Here is a 21653-nt window from a genome sequence, read left to right on the forward strand (position 1 = left end):
AAAGAAATCCTGAGAGTCTTAAAAAATCACTAATCTTCAAAATTAGTTTCACCACTGACTTCCAAAATGTAAATGCAGACAAAGATACTTGTAGGCAGGTTAGGGGTAAATCAGTGTTTCCAAAGAGACTATAAATAAGTAACTTATTATGACTTTACTATCTTTTAATATCTATGCTTCTACAGGGGAAACTGCTTGGACTCAGAATAAGTAATTATTAAGATAAACTACAAAAGAGGCACTTTCTGAAATCATATCCTTACCTGAAGTAAAGTACAGTGTTTACCTGAGGCCTTGTCTTTACCATGAAAAAATACAATTTTAACTAGTTCACAGTTGTGCACTGGCATTTATTTTGTGGTGTTTATATGAATTAACAGATCAAACTAGTGGAACTACAAGGCCTGTATATTAAAAGCAAATGGACAAAAAAAACCCTCCACAGCAACTCTTTGGGACAGAATGTTTTTAAAATATCAACAAGATATTTGGTGTTACAATGATGGATGCTACGTATTTGACAAACTCTGGATGTAAATACCTAGAATAGTCATTTTGAAACTAAAGCCTTTGTAAGGGGCTGACCATCTGAAAACACCACAGTCAACAGAACCAGCTCTCGTCTATATTCATCAGGGTGAAACTTCATCTGTGCCAAAAAATAGAATCAAATCATTTAAAGCCCTAAACAGAAATATCATACCTAAAGAATAATTTAGAAATTGTGGATGAAAAGAGCATTACTCTAAAGCTGATGCTTAGGTTTTCAAGGCTTGGTAAGGATGTCTCAAAGAGCAGAAGTGAGATGCAAGCAGAAGGAGAGTGTGAAATTTTGTAGATTACAGAATAATAGAGGAGGACAGAAGACAAACAGTTATATTTTTAAGTTCTTTTACCTATACAGTATAAATGACTGGCCTTTAGTGTGTGCTAGATCGCAACCCACACCAATCTGTCCGCTTCAGTGGCTCTTAAAAACAGGSAAGTTTTTCTCTGTTCTGTTCCACTCTCCCTAATCTGTAGCTGCTATAGTAGAATGACGAACAATGCTGATGATCATGAATGGACAAAAACAAGTTAGGAGAAGTCAGAGAAGAAGACAAAAAAAAAGAAAAAAGAAAAAAAAGAAAAAGTAGAATCAGGTATCGGACCATATCCGTTGACACTGCTTTTCTTCAAAACAGTTTTTACATTTCAAACCAGGATGAAAAGGAAAATCCATCACATTGTGCTTTTAAAAAATAAATTGCCTGCTAAACGAGGCTGAATTCAATTAGTTGGTTCCAGCAAATAAYATATGCTGTTTCACTTCTCTTTCTCTAGCTAGAAAAACAGCAAAACGTAGGCAGTGATTTTAAGAACTCACAGGTTTGGAATAAAAGGGTAAAAGACTTTTTGCAACAGTTCCATTGAATCTTTGTAAGAGGCTCTATAAATGTGGGACTTCTTCATGCTGTTGTTATTGAAAAGATGGTACATATCTCCTGCTGTAGACTTGTACTGAAAACACTTTGCAGGAGAAGGTACTAGGCAGTTTGGGAAAGTTGTTTTCTTGGGGATGATCAGCTACCCCCAAAGGCTTTTCCCAGAGATCTAAAGAACACAGAAAGCAGAATGCAGAAAGTGTGAAGAAGCACTACTTAACCGTGCACAAAATAATGTAAGCAAATAACAGCAAAATGTGAATGTGCAATCAGATCTTCAAAGCAGGCAAACAAAACTATTTATTCTGAAACAAGTAAGAGGTCACTCAGTAGTGTTAGGCTACTACTTAGATTTTTGTATCAGCTTGTTCCAAGTTTTCTTGCTTTAGCTCTTCTGCTGAGAGGTTTTTGCCTCTTTTTCAGTTCATTTCACTGAACAAAACTAACAGAAAAATGGAAATATCCCTCAGTAGAACTGTKCCTTCTCCTGATAAATATTAATTTCCACTTTTTTAAAAAAGGTACTTGTTTGAGGTATTATGAGTAGTAGCTGTGTGTGTTAAATCTTCCATTCTTTGTACCGGCTTCTTTAAAAAAAAATAAAAAAAATCAGCCAATCAAAAGTGCCTAGACCGACGCTGTCTCCCTCAGTTAATCCAAGGCCAGTAGAGGGATAATTTGATTAAACTGAGACCCTAATTTATTTAGCTTTAGTTCTGGATCAACCTCTTCTTAATAGAGTGCTGTCGTCTCCAATTGTTTGATGAAAATTAAAGTGACATAAATACCATGGGACTTTTTCAATCTGATTAGTCAGCTAACTTGCATCAATACTACCCCAGCCATCAGGCGCTGGCGTCCTTCCTTTCACCAGCCTTACTAACAACTGACAAGTTCTCCTTGAAGAACGGGCACCCACGCTGCCACTCAGACCCCCACACTTAACCCATCATCCGTCCTCAATGGGTCTTGTTTGACAAGGTGCCCACACCTTTTTCCATTGCTGTTCATCAGACAAAGCTAAATATTGTTTTATTAGCAATCAATAGCCTGTTAATCCCAAACGATTTCACAAATCCACTGAGCTTTCAAGCTGATTATAAACATTCGTGGTTTTTTTAAGCTGCTAAATTTCAGATGGGTTTTCTCCTCCTCTCCCAACCCTCCCTCTCTGATATGGGACATTGTAGTTGGTAAGCAAAACCACAAAAGCAAAAGAGGTCTGTTGTCTTTAATGTTGCCTTTAAMTGGACATCTACAAATGTAAAAGTTTTACAGTTTAAACATGATCAAACCTACGGCAGCAAAGCCTCAACAGACTTGCTGATCAGTGTGAAATGTAAGAATAAGAAAGTTTGAGCCTTCCCTTTTMTTTTACAGTGATATGGTAAATTCTTGCGTAGACTGCAGGCTGGCAGAATAAGGAGTGAGAGAAGGAGAGAAGTAAGCTKCTTTGATTTACAATATATAAAATGCTAACAAAGCTAGCTGGTGCACTATTGAATGATGCACCATTCATGTCCAAGACACAGACAAAAAGCCTGGGCACGCCTGGTACACTCTGATGATCCCTTTGTTTGTGTATTGGGTCATGGAGATTTCTTCTGTGAGGAGCAAGGGGAGCAGCATTACAAACACGCTTCCTGTTGGATATACCCACCTTCACTTATGCCGGCTGTTTGCCTGCCTTTACTCTAGCAATGTTGATAACGATAGCTGATAATAAAACAATAGGTCGCTTATGTAGCAGAGTATAAGTCACCAGGTCAAGGCAGACAGACCTTAATGAAGGACACACGCTGAGGGCAGGAAGCTTCTCAAAATAGACTCTTTCTTTCAAGGCCTAATAAGCTTGTCTGGCAAGTTTGGATTATTCTCAGCATGTCCTTGCTGAACTGTTGCTACTGTAAAATGTGCTCCCTCTCTGATAACCAAGAAAAAAAAAGACTTGTTGGGAAGAAAATACCTTATCAATATTTGGACATAGACTGCATGAAACAAATCCTGAAACAGCTCTTTACTCTTCTGTATAAGATAGGTGACGCTAGTAAAAGTTTAGTCTTGTTCTTGTTTACACTGAGGGAGTCAACTAAACACCAAAATAGACTAAACAAACATTTTTTTTTTGCAGGGTTTTAACGTACTCAGATTGCATATTAACTAGAAGAGGAAAAGTTAATTCAGCTGATACAGCTTTCTGGGATGTGTAGTAAAATATAAAATATTTTCTAAGTCATCAGTCTTTGCAGCAGAGTGCCAGTTCTGAAACAGATTATGAATGCAATGTATCAGAAGAAATATTTCAGATCAGCAACTTCAAAACGTGCACCTCAGGATTTAGGCACAGTTATTGTTAAGGTATCCACCTGGAGATTAATGTTGAAATATCTGCCAAGTAAGCTGTTTAGTATCTGTTTTGAATGCATCTTCTATATAATCTCAGGTCTTTTATTGGCTCATGTCTAACTCTTCTGACAATTTTTTCTGATCAGAGAAATATCTATCCCTTTAAAAATATTTGTCAAAAGATTGGACATATTGACCGAGAAGTACACCTACTTGTAATTTTCAGAAAGACCGGCAACWTTATCATACGATGCTTTCTCTCAGACTACTTTAAAAAGAACAGGTAAGCTTCTGCCAAGCCAAATGAAGTAGAAGTCCTCTGTTTGTTGCCCTTTATTTTGCTACTGTGCAGGACCACATTCTGTTTGCCATTATTAAAAATGAACTTTAAAATGTTGAAGAACATTTTAAAGAATGAACAGGAAACAATATTAAAACTAATACTCATCAGACATGCACTTCTGGTTTATGATCGCTCTTCAAAACCCAGATTTCCAAGGCCGATGATGGTAAAATTTGGAAAAATGATTGCTGATTCAAGATTTTAACAACTCAATATTGCTCTTGAAGCATTCTAGGATAAAAAAAAATGCATTTTGTGTCAAAGTCTTTACAAARTTTCAGTATATTCTCAAATTGGGTTATTCTGTATGGCAAAAATTACATTTGCAAACAATTTTTTGTCAGTAGTATGCACTACTTGATACTTAGAAGAAGTGTTTGCTGTTGTTTCATAAAATTATTTTTATGCAATAATGAGGAAAAAATCCCATTGCTAACTTCTCAGAAGAAACTAAAGCAGGAACTCCACTCCGAATGCACACCAAATGTGTTCCAACAGCAAGTACCRGGGTCTGAGCCAATGATTAAATGTTCAGACAGCTTCAAACCACTAGTGTGGTGAGGACAATGAACCCAGAGGACAAGAGAAAAGCTGATCTGGAGTATAYACCTCTTGTATAATGTGGTGTAGATGTAAGAACTTCTGCATCTCTTGCTGCTAKTTATTGATCTGCTCCTAACAGATTGCTATATGTAGACATAACCTTTCTTGCTGTCAGGCTGAGAGCTACTACTCTGAAGTTCTGTCCCAGTGGAATAATCGCAAAGAATAATTACAAATTGTCACAATTTAGAGTAATTCCTTTAATCTTTCACTTTGTGCCAGCGTCACCTGCCTCCTCAAATCGAGGGTTCATTGATCCTTGTACTGGTACAAATTCAGGTTCACCCAGGGTGTTTATTGGAACCTTTTCCCTGGTAGCCAAGTCATACATATGGAAGCTGAGGCAGATGCTCTGCAGTTGTTGTCCAAGTTAACATGGCCAGGAAGATGGATTGTTTTGCCTGAGTTCTCCAACCACTGGTTCGTTTCTTTGGCAACATTCAGAACACAGTGGAGACTGTAGCTATTCAGTTTGGCAATTAATTGATCAGAAGTCTTTCTTTCTTGGCCATAGCTGTGAATAGATGTGACTTGGTCTCTTCAACGGCCACATCATTTGTATGCTGAAGCTCTGTCTCCTGAATTTTAAAACTCTAATACATAACACTCAAAGAAGTTCAAGACCAAATCTAGAATCAGATCAAGGTAGAACTTGATCCAACAGTAAATGTAATTCTGAAGCAGATTCATTTGCATATAGTAATTCAATAAAATTAAAATTCAATCTCAGTGGCTTTAAAGTAGTGGCTTATTTTGACTTCTAGCTTCCATACTTAGAAATATATGAWCACAAATAATTCTTGTATTAATATTATCTTCATTTTTGTACCATAGAAAATAACTGATTGCAAAACCATGGAAGAATCCATGGAACAAGAATTAGCATTTTTATTTTATCCTTACTATAAACCCTGGTTCCACTCTATTTAACTAATACTTTGATTTTTTTGTCAATCCCARATCTAGCTCCCTGGCAGCTGTCCTATTTGTCCATTATCAGCAACACTGAACAAGTTCTGTGCTTATTCTCCATGTTTCCAGATTCTATTGTCTGCTTTCCGTATTTCAGTTTTGTTGTATATTAGTTTTTGTGTTTGTCTTCTAGAAGCCCAAATCATTTTAAAAAGACTACCAAAATATACTGGCATAAAAGAAGAAGGAGAGCCCTACTCAATATGCAGCTTGAACTACTTAAATGAGAAAGTGTGTGACCCTCCAGTGAACCCCTGATTTGTATAAAGCAACAGAGGACACTACATAGCAAGCAGCAACTTTCTATATATTGACRTAGATTTTCACATCCTCCTTCTTGAGGACCAACATTTCCTTTTAAATGTATCAACTCTCATTTCAAAAATAGTTGCTTTTCTTACTCCGCTTCTTTCACGAAACGATTGTTCTAGATCTCATTTTGCTGAAGCTCAGAAACTATTTTATTTCTAACCTAACAGATAGAAGGAGCTGGCCTGTACACAGGCGGGAGGGCAGGAAGTTCACTGCTCTTGCTGCAGCAGGCGCCTGCCCGCCTGCAAGCGCTCCTGGAGCTGAGGGAGCTGCTGGCACAGCCCCTGGCATCCAGCCCACTCCAGCCACAGCCTGCTGTCAGACTCTCCTCTCCAACCTTTCGTGTCCCCGCCCCACTCTGCCAAGTCATTTCAATCCCCCCATGCCATTCAGTGTCGCTGTACCTAGCACGCTGAATGCCCTCTGAGGGCTTCGGCTCAAACCTATGGGCTGCTGCCAGCTCTGGCTGTCGTAATATGAAGACCATATGGACACCTGCCTTCGTGGCGCATATTCCACTCCCGAGAAGTTCCAGCCTGAGAACATTTTTTGCTTTTCAGAAATTTCTGAATTTGCTGAACCCAGCATTCAGAATGGTCACAAGATACAACTGGACATCCTCACATCTGCATTAGTAGCCTTCTAGCACTGAATATGTATTTTCAGTGATGGCTTTCGAGTCTAAATAGCTATAAAATTCTCTGGATGCCTGAAGTCTACATAAGACTGGATTTGTTGCTTATAAAAGCAGAGCATCGTGCAAAGCTTCCAAAAAGTTTAGACAATGAATGCATAATTAGAAAACATAATCAGAAACCMAAAAAAAAAAACTACAAACAGTTCTGACTATGAGCTTTTTCTGCATTGTATGTGTGAACCCGAGAGTAGAATATGCCCTGGACAGACTGAGCTAATTTGATTCTATGTCCTTCTAAGTCCTTGGGCACAGGAATCATTTTGTCCTTTTTGTTAACATTCATCATTAATAAATAAATAACTAAATAAATAAGCGCTTCCTCTATACTGTGAACATGTTTCTCTCCTGTTTTTTTATTTTCACACACAATCTTCCGTGCATGAACACAGGGGGGCAGTGCAGCTCTAATTTGGATACAAACGTCTATTAAGCAGATGGTCTTCAACAGAGCAAGCTCAGGCCAAGCCCAAGAAAAGCCTCCACTCACTACCATTTCTCTCGTTATTACACTTTGAAACGCCACATGTAGCTACACCTTTTAAAATAAATACATCTTCCTTTACCCTCCAAATGAGCTGTAAATCTCCATAGTGACCAAAAAGGTAAATATTCTTTTTCCTAAATATAATGAAGTGGATCTCAGTGCTGCTGTGGACCAAATCCTGGAAAGTGTTGATAATCCATAATGGTGATGGGTTCATACATCGCTGAAAGTGCTCAGGCCTCCCTGCTCAGCATTCAAAAGCAGAYCAAGTGCGCCTGAAACCGATCTTTTCAAAGGCACTGAGGAACAGCAGTGCAAGCTACAGCTGTTTAAATTTCTTTGGGACTGTAGTGATTGGTAGTACCCAAACGTGCACCAAATAAGATGAATACTGTTCTCAACAAGGCGGGAGGTTAATGCAGAACCTTTCACCTGGGCAGAAAGGGACCCACAATTCTAGCTGAAGCCTAGAGCAGAATAAACTGGGGTTTCTTGCAAATCTCTCAGACATTTTCTGTATCTTAAAAACAACTGCGTAACACGTGATAGGCAGGCTTTAAGGCTATAGTAGAGGGAGTGTGGRAGGATGCAAGTGTACTGAAAATATTTCAAGCAAAAAACTCACCGCTAATGGTGTAGGCTGCTCCCTGGAAATAAAGACTAAAAGAATCTGCCCACAATTTGATATCAGCTTGAATACAGAAATAAAAGATTCTATTATTGTTTAAAAAGCCACAACTACAGATTGTAAAGCAGTTACCAAAAAAATGGCAGACTGCCACAGGCAAACTCCAGTTTCATAAATTTTGCTTCCAACATCAGTCAAGACTTTTTTGATTTCTCACCATAATGCTTCAAGTTTTGTTTATCTGTCTACTTCTGGAGGTGCTGCGCACCAGTATTCTAGCATATCTAGATGGTAGGTTGTATCTGTCTGCACTACACACAAATAATTGTTAGACTCAAAGACAGCAAAAAAAGTCAGTCAGGATGCTAAACTTATGAACCGTCTAAATATATCTTAGAAATTATCTTGTGGTACAAAGTGTGTGATGTCAGATAAAGGAAACAGGCATATCAGAGGAAAAAATAATCAGTAACTTTTCTTTGATAACTCTTTAGGCAAACTTGTTCTGTTCCATTCTGACTGGCCAACCTACTATTCAGAATTTCTTCTGTAAAATATATTTCATTGTTCACTGTAATGTTCTTGCCTGTTTATTTTACTTTATTCATTTTACAGCATTTCTTTCAACCAGATACCTTGGTGAAAAGGCATTTTGCAAAGTAAATGACTGATACTGCCCAAACAAAATACTCACTGAAGCGAAAGAGTAGTTTGGGACAATAAAGATTATTAACAAAAACATAAACACCATTTAGTGCAATAATTTGGGGTTTTTTAAGCACATCATTTTTTTTTCCAGCATGCTAATGTAAAGCAAACTATTTAGTGTGAACAAAAGCCTGTCGTTAGCAGGATACTGACTTTWACCAGGCTCTGTGGGAGACACTGATTACCTTGTGCAGAACCTACGGAATATCTTGTTTTTGAAACCTCCACAGCAGTATTCAGAGTCTGGATCCTGTTGCATACCAYAGCGCTGAGAAACATTTAGAGGCCACAGCATATGGCTACAAGATAGATGTTATTTTAGCATCAGTACCACATCGCATGCACAGCATCCAGTGGCATTACACAGTAACTCACAGAATCTGTTGCAGCCACATCAGTACAGAAGATTTTGTGCTGAAATAGTTCTTACTCAGGGGAAAAATACTTTCATCAGATTCTTTAAGTCATCCATTTGTGGTATTTTCTAAACTTTTTTTCTGTATGATCTATGATCCCAATTGTTCCTTGGGAATATATATACTCATATAGAGATATATAGAGATTTTAAAAATCATTGATGATATTTATGATCATTACTTTGTATTGTGATTTTATGAGTGTATAGTGAATATTTTAGTTAGCTGCAATGTATCTTGATATATATTGCTGTATTTTCTTCACTTTGTCTGCATTTCAAATTTCTGCTTAATAAATATTCAAAACTGAATCAAGTAGTTTAAGTAGTTATCATTGATAAGGAAGGAAAAGGGAGAAGGGAGAAGAAAATACAGCTATATTGCTAGAATAAGCATGTCTACCAGAAGGCCTCACAGAGATCTCCTGTGAAGAACAATGTAGTGTAAAAACCTGATCTCACACAGTGTGATCAGTCTTAAAGACTAAAGTTGAAGTGACCCAGTGCTCAAGGCAGAGGTGTATTGATATTAACTTTTATTGTCTAAGTGTGGCTTATTGTAGATCAGCAGAAGATGAAATGCTCACCTGATATAACTCAGTATAGTTAAACTGTCTACCACAAAGTTACAGAATTAGGAAATACCAAAAACGAACTGTCTAAAGACAAACCTATGTTCAGCGCAGCTGATAAAGGAACAGTTGTGGGGAAAGCCAAATTTCAGTTTGAAAAAGCTAAGCTTCAGTTTACAGAGTTGTATCTCTACAAGGATACTACATAGAATGTTTGCTGATGATAGCAAGGAAGGGTAAATTCTCTTCATTTCACAAATTCTGTGTTCTTCAATAAACAATAGGAAGAATCTGGCCCATTGGCTCCAGAGGATTTAACTCACCTTTGGAATAAGATGATCATGAAACAACTACTTCCTGAGAGATAAGATAAGACATAAGTCTGTGCAGCTGACAAGAGGGACCTCCCATGCTGGTCCCATTTCTGGTTTCACATTTCTACTTGCTTCTCCCACCCCACCCCATTCCCATACAAATAAGAACCTAATTCATCTGAAAACTAACCCAGCACAAGTAAGGCTATCACYAAATTGGTGTCTGCACTGCCCCAACAACATGTGGCTAAAAAAATTCCCAGTGCTGACAGAGGAAGAGAGATGGGACCATGCAGCTAAGGGCAGTGAGGGAGGGACGATCCAGTCTTATGGGCAGCACCTTAGATCTGTATCCATCTAAATCTGTTCTGAAACTGTAACCTGAGAACAACATTGCCTGAAATCAAGGGTGTCACAGCACTCTGAAGCACCTTGATATGAACCTTTCACTACAGCCACTTGCTATAAAGCCCTTGAAAAAAATACTAGAGTCACTAAAAAAAAAAATAAAAATGATTTGAAAATATCAGGGTAATAACATAGTGCATATAACTCCTTCTGAAGGTATACTTTTCTAGTGATTGTATGAAGACGTAAAAAAATAAGAGAAGTAGTGGCTAAAATGAGCAATCAAGTAAAAAACATTACAACAGAATACAGATCCTCAGAAAATGGATGGCTGAAATTGAGAAGATGTACTTCAGAAGGAAATAATTTAAGAAGCAAGCACTAGTATAAATGGAGGAACTCCCTGTGTCTTTCCTTTTGTAACAGATTTGTAATGTGCAGAACTAACAAAATAATAAAAGCAGTCACTGGAAATCAATAAATAAAAAGGAAGGAATCACAAAATATTAGTAGTTTGAAAGACTCTCATTCCCTCAGTGAGTTGCCAGGACTTGTTAATCTGCGTTCATATCAACATATGTGTTACTCACCACTGCAATCTATGCTACTAATTTATGTAACATCCATCACTACATATGTAGACAATACCGTTGCAATTAGTAAACGTTAAGTTGTAAACTCTAAACTTTTGAATTTTTGAATTTTGACTAAGCCACCTTGTCAAAGAGCATAATTAAACCTGATGATATAGGGACTTAAACATGGCAAAAAGCATACAGCAAAATATTTAAAATCTAGTTAGCTCAGTGTTGCATTTTATCAGCAAATTAAGTCTTCACATTATATCACAGAGAAAATAGATGATGCCTCTTGAGGTTTTTCTTCCACAGATAGAAAGCATAAAAGTTTCATGAACTAAATTAGACCAAGTTCACACAGAATGATCATCAACATTGGCTTCAGCTGCAATTATCTACTAAAAGATTTTCTTTTCCTCCACATTAACACAGATTTGACCTTGAAAACAAAAATTATTTTAGGCGTTATTCAGTTATTTTGGGAAAAAACCTTAAAGATGGCAGGGTGGCAGCACTAGATTTTGGTCTAGACTTTCATTCTGAAATATCTTCAACGTACTTTTACTATAATAATTTTTGTGTGAAGAAAATCCCACTTATTTTATTAAACAGCAAAAACCTTCACAGTGATGCAGTGAACAACTAGTTATTCTAAACAATGGTCTTCAGATGTGTTTCTGTACTGTATAAAACATAAAATGAATTATTACTTAACTATAGGAAATTATTTTAGCTTTCATAGAGAGGCCAAATTAATTCATAAATGAATTAGAATAGCATCTTATCATTCCATTATCCTTATCACTGCATTAATTGTAACACTATTTTTAATTGGTAATCAAAATTGAAGAGGATAGGGTTTTTTTTAATATATAAAAAGAAATGTGAAAAGTGATCTTTTACTCTTTCTCTATTTCACTGGCCTAGTTCTGCTTTCATTTGTAACCTTTCTGAAATCACTCCTGAAACACAGAGTATCATGATACATAGTTTCATACATATCAGAAAAAGGACAAAGAGACTTTTTTCTTGCTGCACTTTTACAAGAGATTACTCAAAATGCCAGGATTTTTTTCCTTTGGTATTTCAGGCAGAACATTCTTTAGAGATCCATGCGCTCCCATCATCTTCAGGAACTGGTTGTACAAATGTCCCCATGAAGATTAGCAAATAATAAATGTCAAGAATATTAAAATAATGAGATCATTGCCTGGCAGACAAATTGTTTTGCAAACTAAGGTCCAAGATACATAGACTTGTGCAGCCAGAGGATGTGACTGAGATAAAGGGATGATCATACAGAAATATACGCTGAAATCCTATAATCCGTTTGTCCATAACTATTTCCCACCATAGGAATTGAGAACAAACAAACAAACCAATCTGACCTCAGCAGAAAAGAGAAAGTGAACTGCAAACACATCTAAAATCCCATCTACCTCATCAGCATGCTCCAAATGCCCTCTGCAGCCAGCTCAGGAGAAGAGAGGCAGAGCGCAGCCGGAAAGCTATCTCTGCAAAAGCACCCTTGTGACCAAAAGTCTCAACAACGGGATGAAAGAAAGTGCCATATCAATTTCATTTCCATTCATCATCGTTAAGCTCCGGTTTAAGAAAGTTTCATTGCCCATAAATACTCAAATCATAAGCAGCTGCACATGATATCATTTGAACGCAGTTGCATAACATGTATTTCCCCCGAGCTTTGTCCTTAAGCTGCAGACTGACAGGCATCAGTGAGATCCAGCCTGCTTTTTAAAGAAGCCTGCGCAGCGTTTTTACATTTAGCAGCTGAACTGAACTTCACAAAAGCAGCCGAAAAGAATTGGTAAAAGGTTAGGATAGATTGACTGTTTCCAAATTGGAATACTAATGATGATCTTTAATGAAGCCTGACAGTACAATCTGTTTCGTATTGTTCCCTAAGTGCTGGCTCCTGATCATATTCACTGGCTTTAGGTGACGGGGACAGACAGGGACAAATGGGCCCCACTGGTGAGCAGGACTGTGCACAGCTGATCTTTCAACAAGGATTAAATTAATTAAAATGATCCTCACATCAGAAGAATCAATCTTTTTATTTGTTATCATCACAGTGGTTATTAATTTTGAATGATGTCTAATTGGTGCCACTGATGTTTGGGTCAGCTGGCTTAGTAATCTGCTTAGAAAGCAGTAAAGAATACATAATTTTAGTAGCTCTGGCAAGGAGCAGGGGAGATGTAGGAGGAAAAAATTCACCAGCTTGATTTAATACCTCTCTAATAACGTAGAAGAACAGTGGAGAAAGTAGTCAAAATACCTAGAAGACACAAATGGCAAAAACTGACTTAGCTTTATTAATTTCACTACTTTTAATTCGCTGCAGAACTAAGGTCTATCCACAACTGCTTTCTCATTAGGGTCACCTCAGAGAAATATTTGATTACAATTTTGTTAATAAACATTTATTGGACCTTCTAATCTCTCTGTGTACCTTATAATGACATACAGACATTTTAATGAGGTCAGGACACAACTTCTGACAGAGATGGTGTMCTACGTAGTTTTTCCCCTCATTCATGTTTGAAAGATACATGTATGACTACTATGGAAGATCTAAAGGAAAGCTAAATGGTGAATCTTGGATGATATTCACAGAAATTATAACCCTGGAGATTTCTGTTGAAGCAAGCAGTATCAGAATCTCGCTCTGATGAGACATAATTCTTACTTTTTGTCCGTTTGTATTCTAGGCATACAAAATTGTTTATACCTTGCTGGTCTATAATCATAAATATACAATAGCATTTCCTTATGAAGGAAACAAGTCATCTGAGAAGGCATTTATTCATCATTGATATAGACATTTAGATGTGTCCATATTATCTAAACAAATTTTRATCCTAGCAGAGGACTAATGTTTTACCTCCCTCATAAAGAGGCATTGCTCTCTTTAAAAATCCAGTTTCAACATACAGTTTCAACATAGCTAACAGCACCCTTTCTCCTATTAGATGGGGACATACACTAACCCCATGTACCACCATTGTGTGACCCCACTCAGCCAACTGAGAGCTACTATCAAACACATGCTGTGGGAATGCTACAGGACAGGGACAGTAGTATGGAGGGGTATGCGACATGCAGGTGCTCTAGTTCCTTTCCCTTTCCTCTAAGAGAATAGCATGATTGTTACAATTCCTGTGTTTTATCTAAAAAAATCTAATTAGGTTGGAGCAAAGAACATTTGAGAAAAAATAATTTCACACGTTAGCCTTTTGAAGTCAACAGCAAAATCATCAACCGAGGAGCATCTGTCCGCTACGTTAGATGAAGAACAGAACTTCTCTAATCTTAGTGACATTCTGTAAGCAGTTCTGCTTTACTTGATCTTGTCAGGCCATAATTCCCTCCAAATCATTTTCATAACTCAGGTGTTAAAAACAGAAAATTGGTTTTAATGCCCTATCCTCCAGAAAGTCATTCTTCAGCTATAAGAAAGGAAGGTAAACCTCAACCAAATAACTGAAGCTTTTGCTCATTTCTAGTCTTTATAACAGAATTAAACAAAATCATATCATAGAGCCCAAATCTTCATCTGAGTTCAGGGAGTTGAATTATCCAGATCTGAGTCCTATTTCGTAAGTTAAATGCATTTATAATTGTTCAATACATTTATAAATGTTAGAATTGTATAAAAAAGATTCTTTTTATCTTTGCTTTACGCACATTCCAACTACTTCTTCTGCTGTGTCTCCTAGGACCAGGCACACTGACTTCGCGCAATAGTGTTAATAGCTGTTCAAACAAGGTATAGATTACAAATTGTAAAACTCAGCTTCTGTTCTGGCAGTGGTTTGATATATGATTTTGGATAAATTGCATTTCTGTCTTTAATGTTGCTTCTTTATTTGAATGCCCTATTCTGCAAAGTATTTTAAAGCAAATAAAAGCTAAATATTACTAATGCCCCCACAAATAGACATTTCTCAAACAGTTACTCTATGTTTTTCTTATTATTGTTCTAAAATGGATATCCTGCATTTCAAAACAGGAAAGAACCAAAGGCCATTGATTAATATYCAGTGGGACAATCCCATATCTAAGACTGGTATACTATTCATTTCTTCRCATCTGCAGTCAGAAGACATAAGCAGATTAGAAAAGTCTCTTTGCAGTGTGTACTGAGAATTTTATCTCTACAGTAAGAAGACACTGAGACAAAAAAAGATTTAAATATTTTGGAAGCTACACAAGTCTATCTTCGCTTAATTAGTCTTGAACTCAAATCTTCTTATTACATTATGTTTAGAGAGATAGATGACTGTTCAGACTGGGTTTTAAAATTCCCTTAAGTACCAATCTATTAAAGCAAGCACGTTTAAGGAACCATTTAACTCTTAAATTCAGTTTTCAAAAATGCATTTGTGTGGTACTGCCAACTAGTACTACTTTTTGCCCAAATTTATCTGAATATAACACTTATTCATGTTTACAAACATTATGCCTTGTAATTTAAGTGTCACAGTTGTTTTGTAGCTGAATGCTATCTTACACACTGGGAAACTGTGGCATAGAGCTGTTCTGGGACTTGCCCAAGATCGAAAAGGAAGCCCAAAAGTCAACCAGAACCACAGCAGATGTATATCTCCCTGAATCAATCCAGTGATTTAAGAAGAGGTAGAATGAACGTCTTCCCCCATGTGGCAGCAGCAGTATTGATGTTTTTTGTAAACATTTTACTGCAATTCAGTATGCTGACCCTTACATGCACACAAAGTTCTAGCCCTGTGAATCATACTAGTTCTTGAAAGCTGTGTAAGTGCCTGTCTTCTCATCTCTAAATCTTGTTCAAAAGCACAGTGGGCATTTCGTATCTAAAGAACAAGACAGCCGTGTTCTCCGTAACAGGCAACCATTCCAAGAAGCAGAAGATCCAGGAACACACAGAAAGATTAGAAAAGAAACCTTGTAACCCTGATCAGAAAGGAGGTCAAAAAGCTATAGTGATTGGTTAAACAAGCTGAATATTTTCTGCCCACTCACATTATAAATGCTGTTTCAAATAAAACAATGTAACCTGGAGAATTTTTATTATTTCAGGATTTCCCCCAAATAATCTCCAATCCTCAGTGATATACTACTTCAGATAGCGTAGAACCAGAAACCTCCAATAACTTTTTTCTTTGATTTAGAGCTGACTGTAAATTCACTACTTACTTTACAAGCTCTAAAAAGAAGTCAGAGAGATCTTGAGAGGTATAACTGAATCAAAAGAAAGCAACAGGGGAAAAGACGACTAGTGTGTACTTTGAAAACAGCTTAAATGAATGCTTTCAGCTCTGACGACCATGATTTCCACACAATCTATTTAGATACTGTCACATTTTTATAAAGAAAATTCAGCTTCTAATGGTGACTTTCAGTTTATATGCAATAGGCTTTCTGGAATTCTACGTCTCCAAATTCTTTTTGTTCCTCTAAATACTTTCCCTGTTGWAAAATGCAGTGATTCCAAACAACTATAATGGCTAAGTCCTCTAGCAAATGTCTTAAGTACCTGATTTTGAATAACACCTTGTCCAAGGAATTGGTCAGTTCTTAACCTTTAACCCTATGTACTGCCTGCAGGAGGAATCCGCTTCAAATTCTCATTGTAAAGATACACAAGAAGTAGCATTAAGGCTATTTGACCTCAGGATTTTCTGAAGATAACTTTTGCTTGTAGTTTTCTCACATCTTTCTACCATTTCAAATAATTCCTTAAACAATAATACAAATAAACTTACTTTTCATGGTGGATTTTTTTCCCTTTTGTGTTCTCTTTTTAGAAGAGAGGGAACCACTAATTCTTTCCAAGAAAGTTAGAAACAAGTTAGGGGAAGACTGCCAGAAGTGTCCAAGAAAGAAAGTGTATTTACTTCCCTGGGATTGGGGACATAACAACTGATCTTTTTTTATAATAGAGCTATCCAAAGTGTCCAGAAATAGTTCGCTGGGTGAAGAGTCAGGTGTAGACCTTCTTTATGCATCTGTAAAAGCAACCCATATAATGCAGAGGGATWTAACTGTTGCAGGTAGAAAAGGAAATCTGTGTGAAAAGAAGCAATTATAATTCTATCACAGCACATAAGGTTTTCTTGTAATAAATAAGAAAAAAGCTAGAGTTATCAGGTACCTTGTTTCTAGGTTGCAATAGTGAATGGTCTAAAAGACACATAAATTAAATTATAATGCATGATACAGAGTTTACAACTTGCCTCTGGTACTTCTTAYTAGAAAATACCAGCAACATTACTTGTTTAGGTGTCACGTTCTCTAAAAGATTTCTTTAACTTTACTTCCAACTACTCCATTGAAACAACTAGCGAAATCCTGCCTTCACTGAACTTACTGGAAATTTTGCTTCTTCAGTGAAGCTAGGAAGTCATCAATCAGGTGGAGAATTCCCTTTGCACATAGAAATGTTTCAGTGATAGACAGCGCCAGCAACTACTGATCACAAGCCTCCTTGCTGACTKGAAACAGAGAACACAGCACAGGATGGGAGCAGTCAAAGCTGGACTACCTTAAGTGTCTGGGAGGCTCCAGATAGTATATGTGCACATACAAAGGTCTACGGGACCAGATCATATGTAAAGCAGAGAAGGATTCTTCATCACAGCAAGTTCAGGTTCATTGCACATGCAATGATGACTCCTCTGTACAGGCACAGAAAACCTGACACATCTGCTGTCAAAGCTCCAAGTCAGACGCTCCCTTCTTTCCAGTGGAGGAGCTAAGGGCTCATGCCTGAATGTGGCATGAGGCCAAAGTGCAGTGGGGTAGCTAGAGGTGTGGGGGATCACAGAGCAAGTAACCTGTTCCATAGCACCCGCCTTTACTGTCTGCTTAAAAGCCTCATCATGAGAAGCAGTTCAGGAAAAAACTCAGAAGATTCAGGCTAGATTCATATAGCTTGGATCTCAAATGTTGTCTTAATCCCATCTCTTGAGTAGGCACCTCTTATCAGAAATATTTTACAGTGTTAGTAAGAAAAAATTAGGATTTCTTTAAGCATTGTACAACTGCTTGCTGATGGTTCTAGAAGTAGAAACCCCTTAAGGTATTCTGCTAGCCTGAGAATACAGTCTTGTCCATAGCACACTGGAGGACAATCTCTGAAGCTATGGGAGGGCAAAGATAGATTTTCTTTCCTATGAATGTGTCTATTTCCATGAAGTAATGTTAGTAATTTTAMAATGAATGCCACAGTAAAACTGGCAGCTGTAGAGAGATCCCAGTTTCTAAAAYCCAAACTGAAGCTCTCAGGGAGGCTGATTCATAAAAGATGTGATTCCTGTTTATAAGGCTTTGAGTTTAACATACTCTATAGATATAAATAATGTAGATATATAGAAAGAAGTGCTTAACAAGTTCTTGAAAATAAATATATGGTTCATCTAAACCCCAGCTTGCTACTGGCAAAAAACATAACTTCAGTGATGACGAAGCAAGATCTATTATCCAAAGCATGAGTAAAAAGGCAGGCTGAAAAACTTATTTATCTGAAATCTAGATGTTTAATATGACTGCTACGAACGTTGGCACTTCTGTGACGCAGTTACAAGACTGGCAGTTCCCTGCATTCCTAGTAGCAGTACCAGGGTACTAGCAGGATGCTACTGCAAACTCACCCCAGCTGACTGCTCTATGCTGAACCATGAATGACGTGAGGAAGGGCTGAAGGGCACAATGGCACAGGAAAACAGACATCCTGCTGATGTCAGAACAGAATTCCTGCTGACATCAGGAATTTAGTCACATTCCGTATAACAACAGTGCCGCAGTCTCACATTTGAATAGGTATATAAATATTCAGTAAATAGAAAACACTGTATGACTTTAATTGGTTTGTTCTTTAACCATTTACAGTGAAATTATGATGCCAGCAAAGTCAAGAGGATTTTCTGCAAATGAGGTCAGTGATTAATCTGTCAGACCTGATGGTCCTTTTACTTGTACTCAACTCAGAACGTCACACAGATTACCTGTCTTTGCAGGCAGTATGCTGGTGACAGCRCATCGACTGGTATTACCACCTAGTGGACATGAACACAGGTTGGCTTTTAATTTTACCATCTTTACTGTCGTTGTTTCATCCCTCATCATGTACTTATTCTTTTAGTCCACACATTTCTCTATACTAGGGTATAGCTACTTTWTCACACATACATGAATTTCTGAGTACTGCATTGGTATACTTGCTTAACCAAATCAAGGAGCAACTTTTTTCTTGGTTGGATGTGATATACACTTTCCTCAAAGTATCAGAAATGATCACCCTTATATTAAAAAAAAAGAAGAAGAAAAAAMTCAAAAAATGTTTTTTGTAACTCTGCCCTCTTAGAAACTATACTTTTGCTCCCAGTCATGACAACTATTACCAATTTCATTGTATTATCAAATCAGGTATTTTCCTTTAAGGTTTCCACAATAATTCTAATCTGTTCTGTACAAGCACTAGTGAGCTTTTTTTCCTGTCATTTGCATTCATTTAACTCAGTTAAATTTCAAAAACCCAGTATCCTTCATCATCATAAGCAAAACAATCATCAGCATTCAGAGATGTTGTTTTTCACTGAAATATTCTCTACAAGGGAAATACAATGTTTTTCTTTCTTCTGAAGAGATCCTACTGAGGATTTCGTGCATGTAGGTACCTACAGATTCATGCCCTTTCTGAACCCAGAGATTGTGTACACTAGGATTTTGAACTAGATAAACTTGCCTTGTCTTCTCAATATTCAAAGTAAAAACATGAAGATACACAGTATAAGGATTACTAGACAATGGTCTCCATGTTATATTCAAATAGGCCAGCAGCATTCTGCTGTTTTATTGACAGGACTCTGCTGTACAGGTTTACCCACTGTAAACCACGTGAGACTCCTTACGCAAATTCTCCTTATAAGCTTCCCTATAAGCTATTCCGGAGRTGAAGAGAAGAGCAGGATAGCAGAACAATAAATAAACCAAAAATATGTGTTCARTATAAACACTTCCACTTTGTCTGATTTTACCCCATATATTTTACCTACTCATTACTTTTTAGCTTATACAAGACCTAATATGTTATTCTCACATTTACTACACATAATGACAGGCTAGCACACYGTAAACTAAACAGTGCCCACATGCCACCACAGGTGGAGTAGGACTACCAGATGGAGCTTCCCCCGTATTTAGGGGTTCATTTAGGAGCACAGGCACTTACATTGCTTTCTATCCTGAGCAGTCTGCTGAGGGGTCTTCTCTCCTTCAATCATTCCAGTTTACAGATCAGGAGAGCAAGACAACCTTCCTAAGTGCCATATACATGAGGTGCCAACCTCATTTACTCAGACTCCCTCAGTTCAAGAGGCTCATCTGAAATTTGCAAATTTTGGATCTGCGTTTGATTTTTCAAATGTCTCAAAGTAGAAAAGGACAAGAAAAGTTCAGATACAGAACCTTCCTCTAAAGATATACGTTTAGTTAGGGTCAGTCAGAACAAACAGATGAACAATAGATATGTATGCATTAAATCTAAGAGGCTTTGCATATTTATATTTGTGGACCCACTTTTGAATACTTTATCCTTTAAACTTTTGTCTCTATTTCCCTACATATAATAACAAAGATTTTAACCAATTAAAGGCTACCTGGGACCCTAAATATCTGGATTTTCGTAGAACAGATCAACATTCTGGTTAGGTCCTTGAGTTTTAGGTAATATTTAAACACAGAAAAGAGTAATTTGAGATAATATTGTAATAAAACCAAAACACCACATCTTTTTGGTGAAATCTTCAAATGAGCCTTAAGCAAAAATCTACTTTTAAATAACATCTTTGCTCTGCTGACTGGAGAAGATGAAAGTTACCATTCATTGGGTATCTTCTATTTAACTAATTTTGGCATTTTTCAGGTGATATGTTTGTGGATTTCCTTTCCATTTTCTTCTAGGTCATGCATACATAGAAAAAGGCTGTGCTTACTTATCTCACTGTTCATGAAGTACAAATGTATAGAACAATTTACTAATTCTATCTTAATTTCTACTACAGGCTTGTATAAACCGGCACCAAAATCTTTTGGGGAAATGAAAATTGCWATAGACTTGGCATCATATATTTATCTATGTGTATATAATATTTGTTGTTTCTGAAATAAGCATACTCCAGGAAATTTTAGACAACCAAATAGCAGGGGTATCAGCTAACAGATCATACACATTGCATTCCCTGGTCTAAAAATACCTTATTGATGTCACTTTGCTTTAGACACTGCACTCTCATTTGAAAATTTTGGCTCGGTCGACATGCAGAATAAGTGAACTGCAATCCTGAATTCCTTGTGTAATGAAGAACTTTTTTAAAAGAAAAATCACATAACAATAACACTTAAAAAGCAGAGTCGTACTGAACCGTCAAAACAGACAAAACCCCAGACACATCTCTCATCCCAAGAGGCAGTATATTTTGTTCTCACCATATACTTCAAGGTTGCATGTCCTTTCACAGAAGACAAGAGTTGGCTATTTATGACCTAGAGAAAATAGAGGTTAAACATATTGCTGTGCTTTACATTTTACTCAAAARTACATGGAAAGTTCATATAAATGTTAAACAACTTTAAATTCTCCCTTTGCAATCCCATAGCAATTTCCCAGGCAGTTAGGGTGGGGAGGGAAATCACCATTTCAGTCACGTGGTGTTGTGTATRGCTAAATACCAAACCAACCGGATTTATTAACTTCATATCTAACAGCAAGGAGTTTGTGTCAGACCCACCACAGTACTAACAGATCTCCTACTGGGCCACAAACACTAGTCCAAATGGCAGGGCTGAGAGCACAATCACAGCGTGAATGGGCCTAAATTAGCCAGTGCCTAATAACCAGTTT

General features: G+C 37.2%; 1 protein-coding gene across 1 annotated transcript in view; it reads right to left on the bottom strand.

Moving 5' to 3' along the window:
- PRMT3 (protein arginine methyltransferase 3) overlaps positions 1 to 21653 on the bottom strand; it is a 143254-nt gene that overhangs the window by 69560 nt on the left and 52041 nt on the right. The gene's annotated exons all lie outside the window — the stretch shown is intronic.

This window comes from Rhea americana, unplaced genomic scaffold (genome assembly GCF_003343005.1).
Source record: "Rhea americana isolate MKP2758 unplaced genomic scaffold, rheAme1 scaffold_17, whole genome shotgun sequence".
In the NCBI taxonomy this organism is placed as follows: Eukaryota; Metazoa; Chordata; class Aves; order Rheiformes; family Rheidae; genus Rhea; species Rhea americana.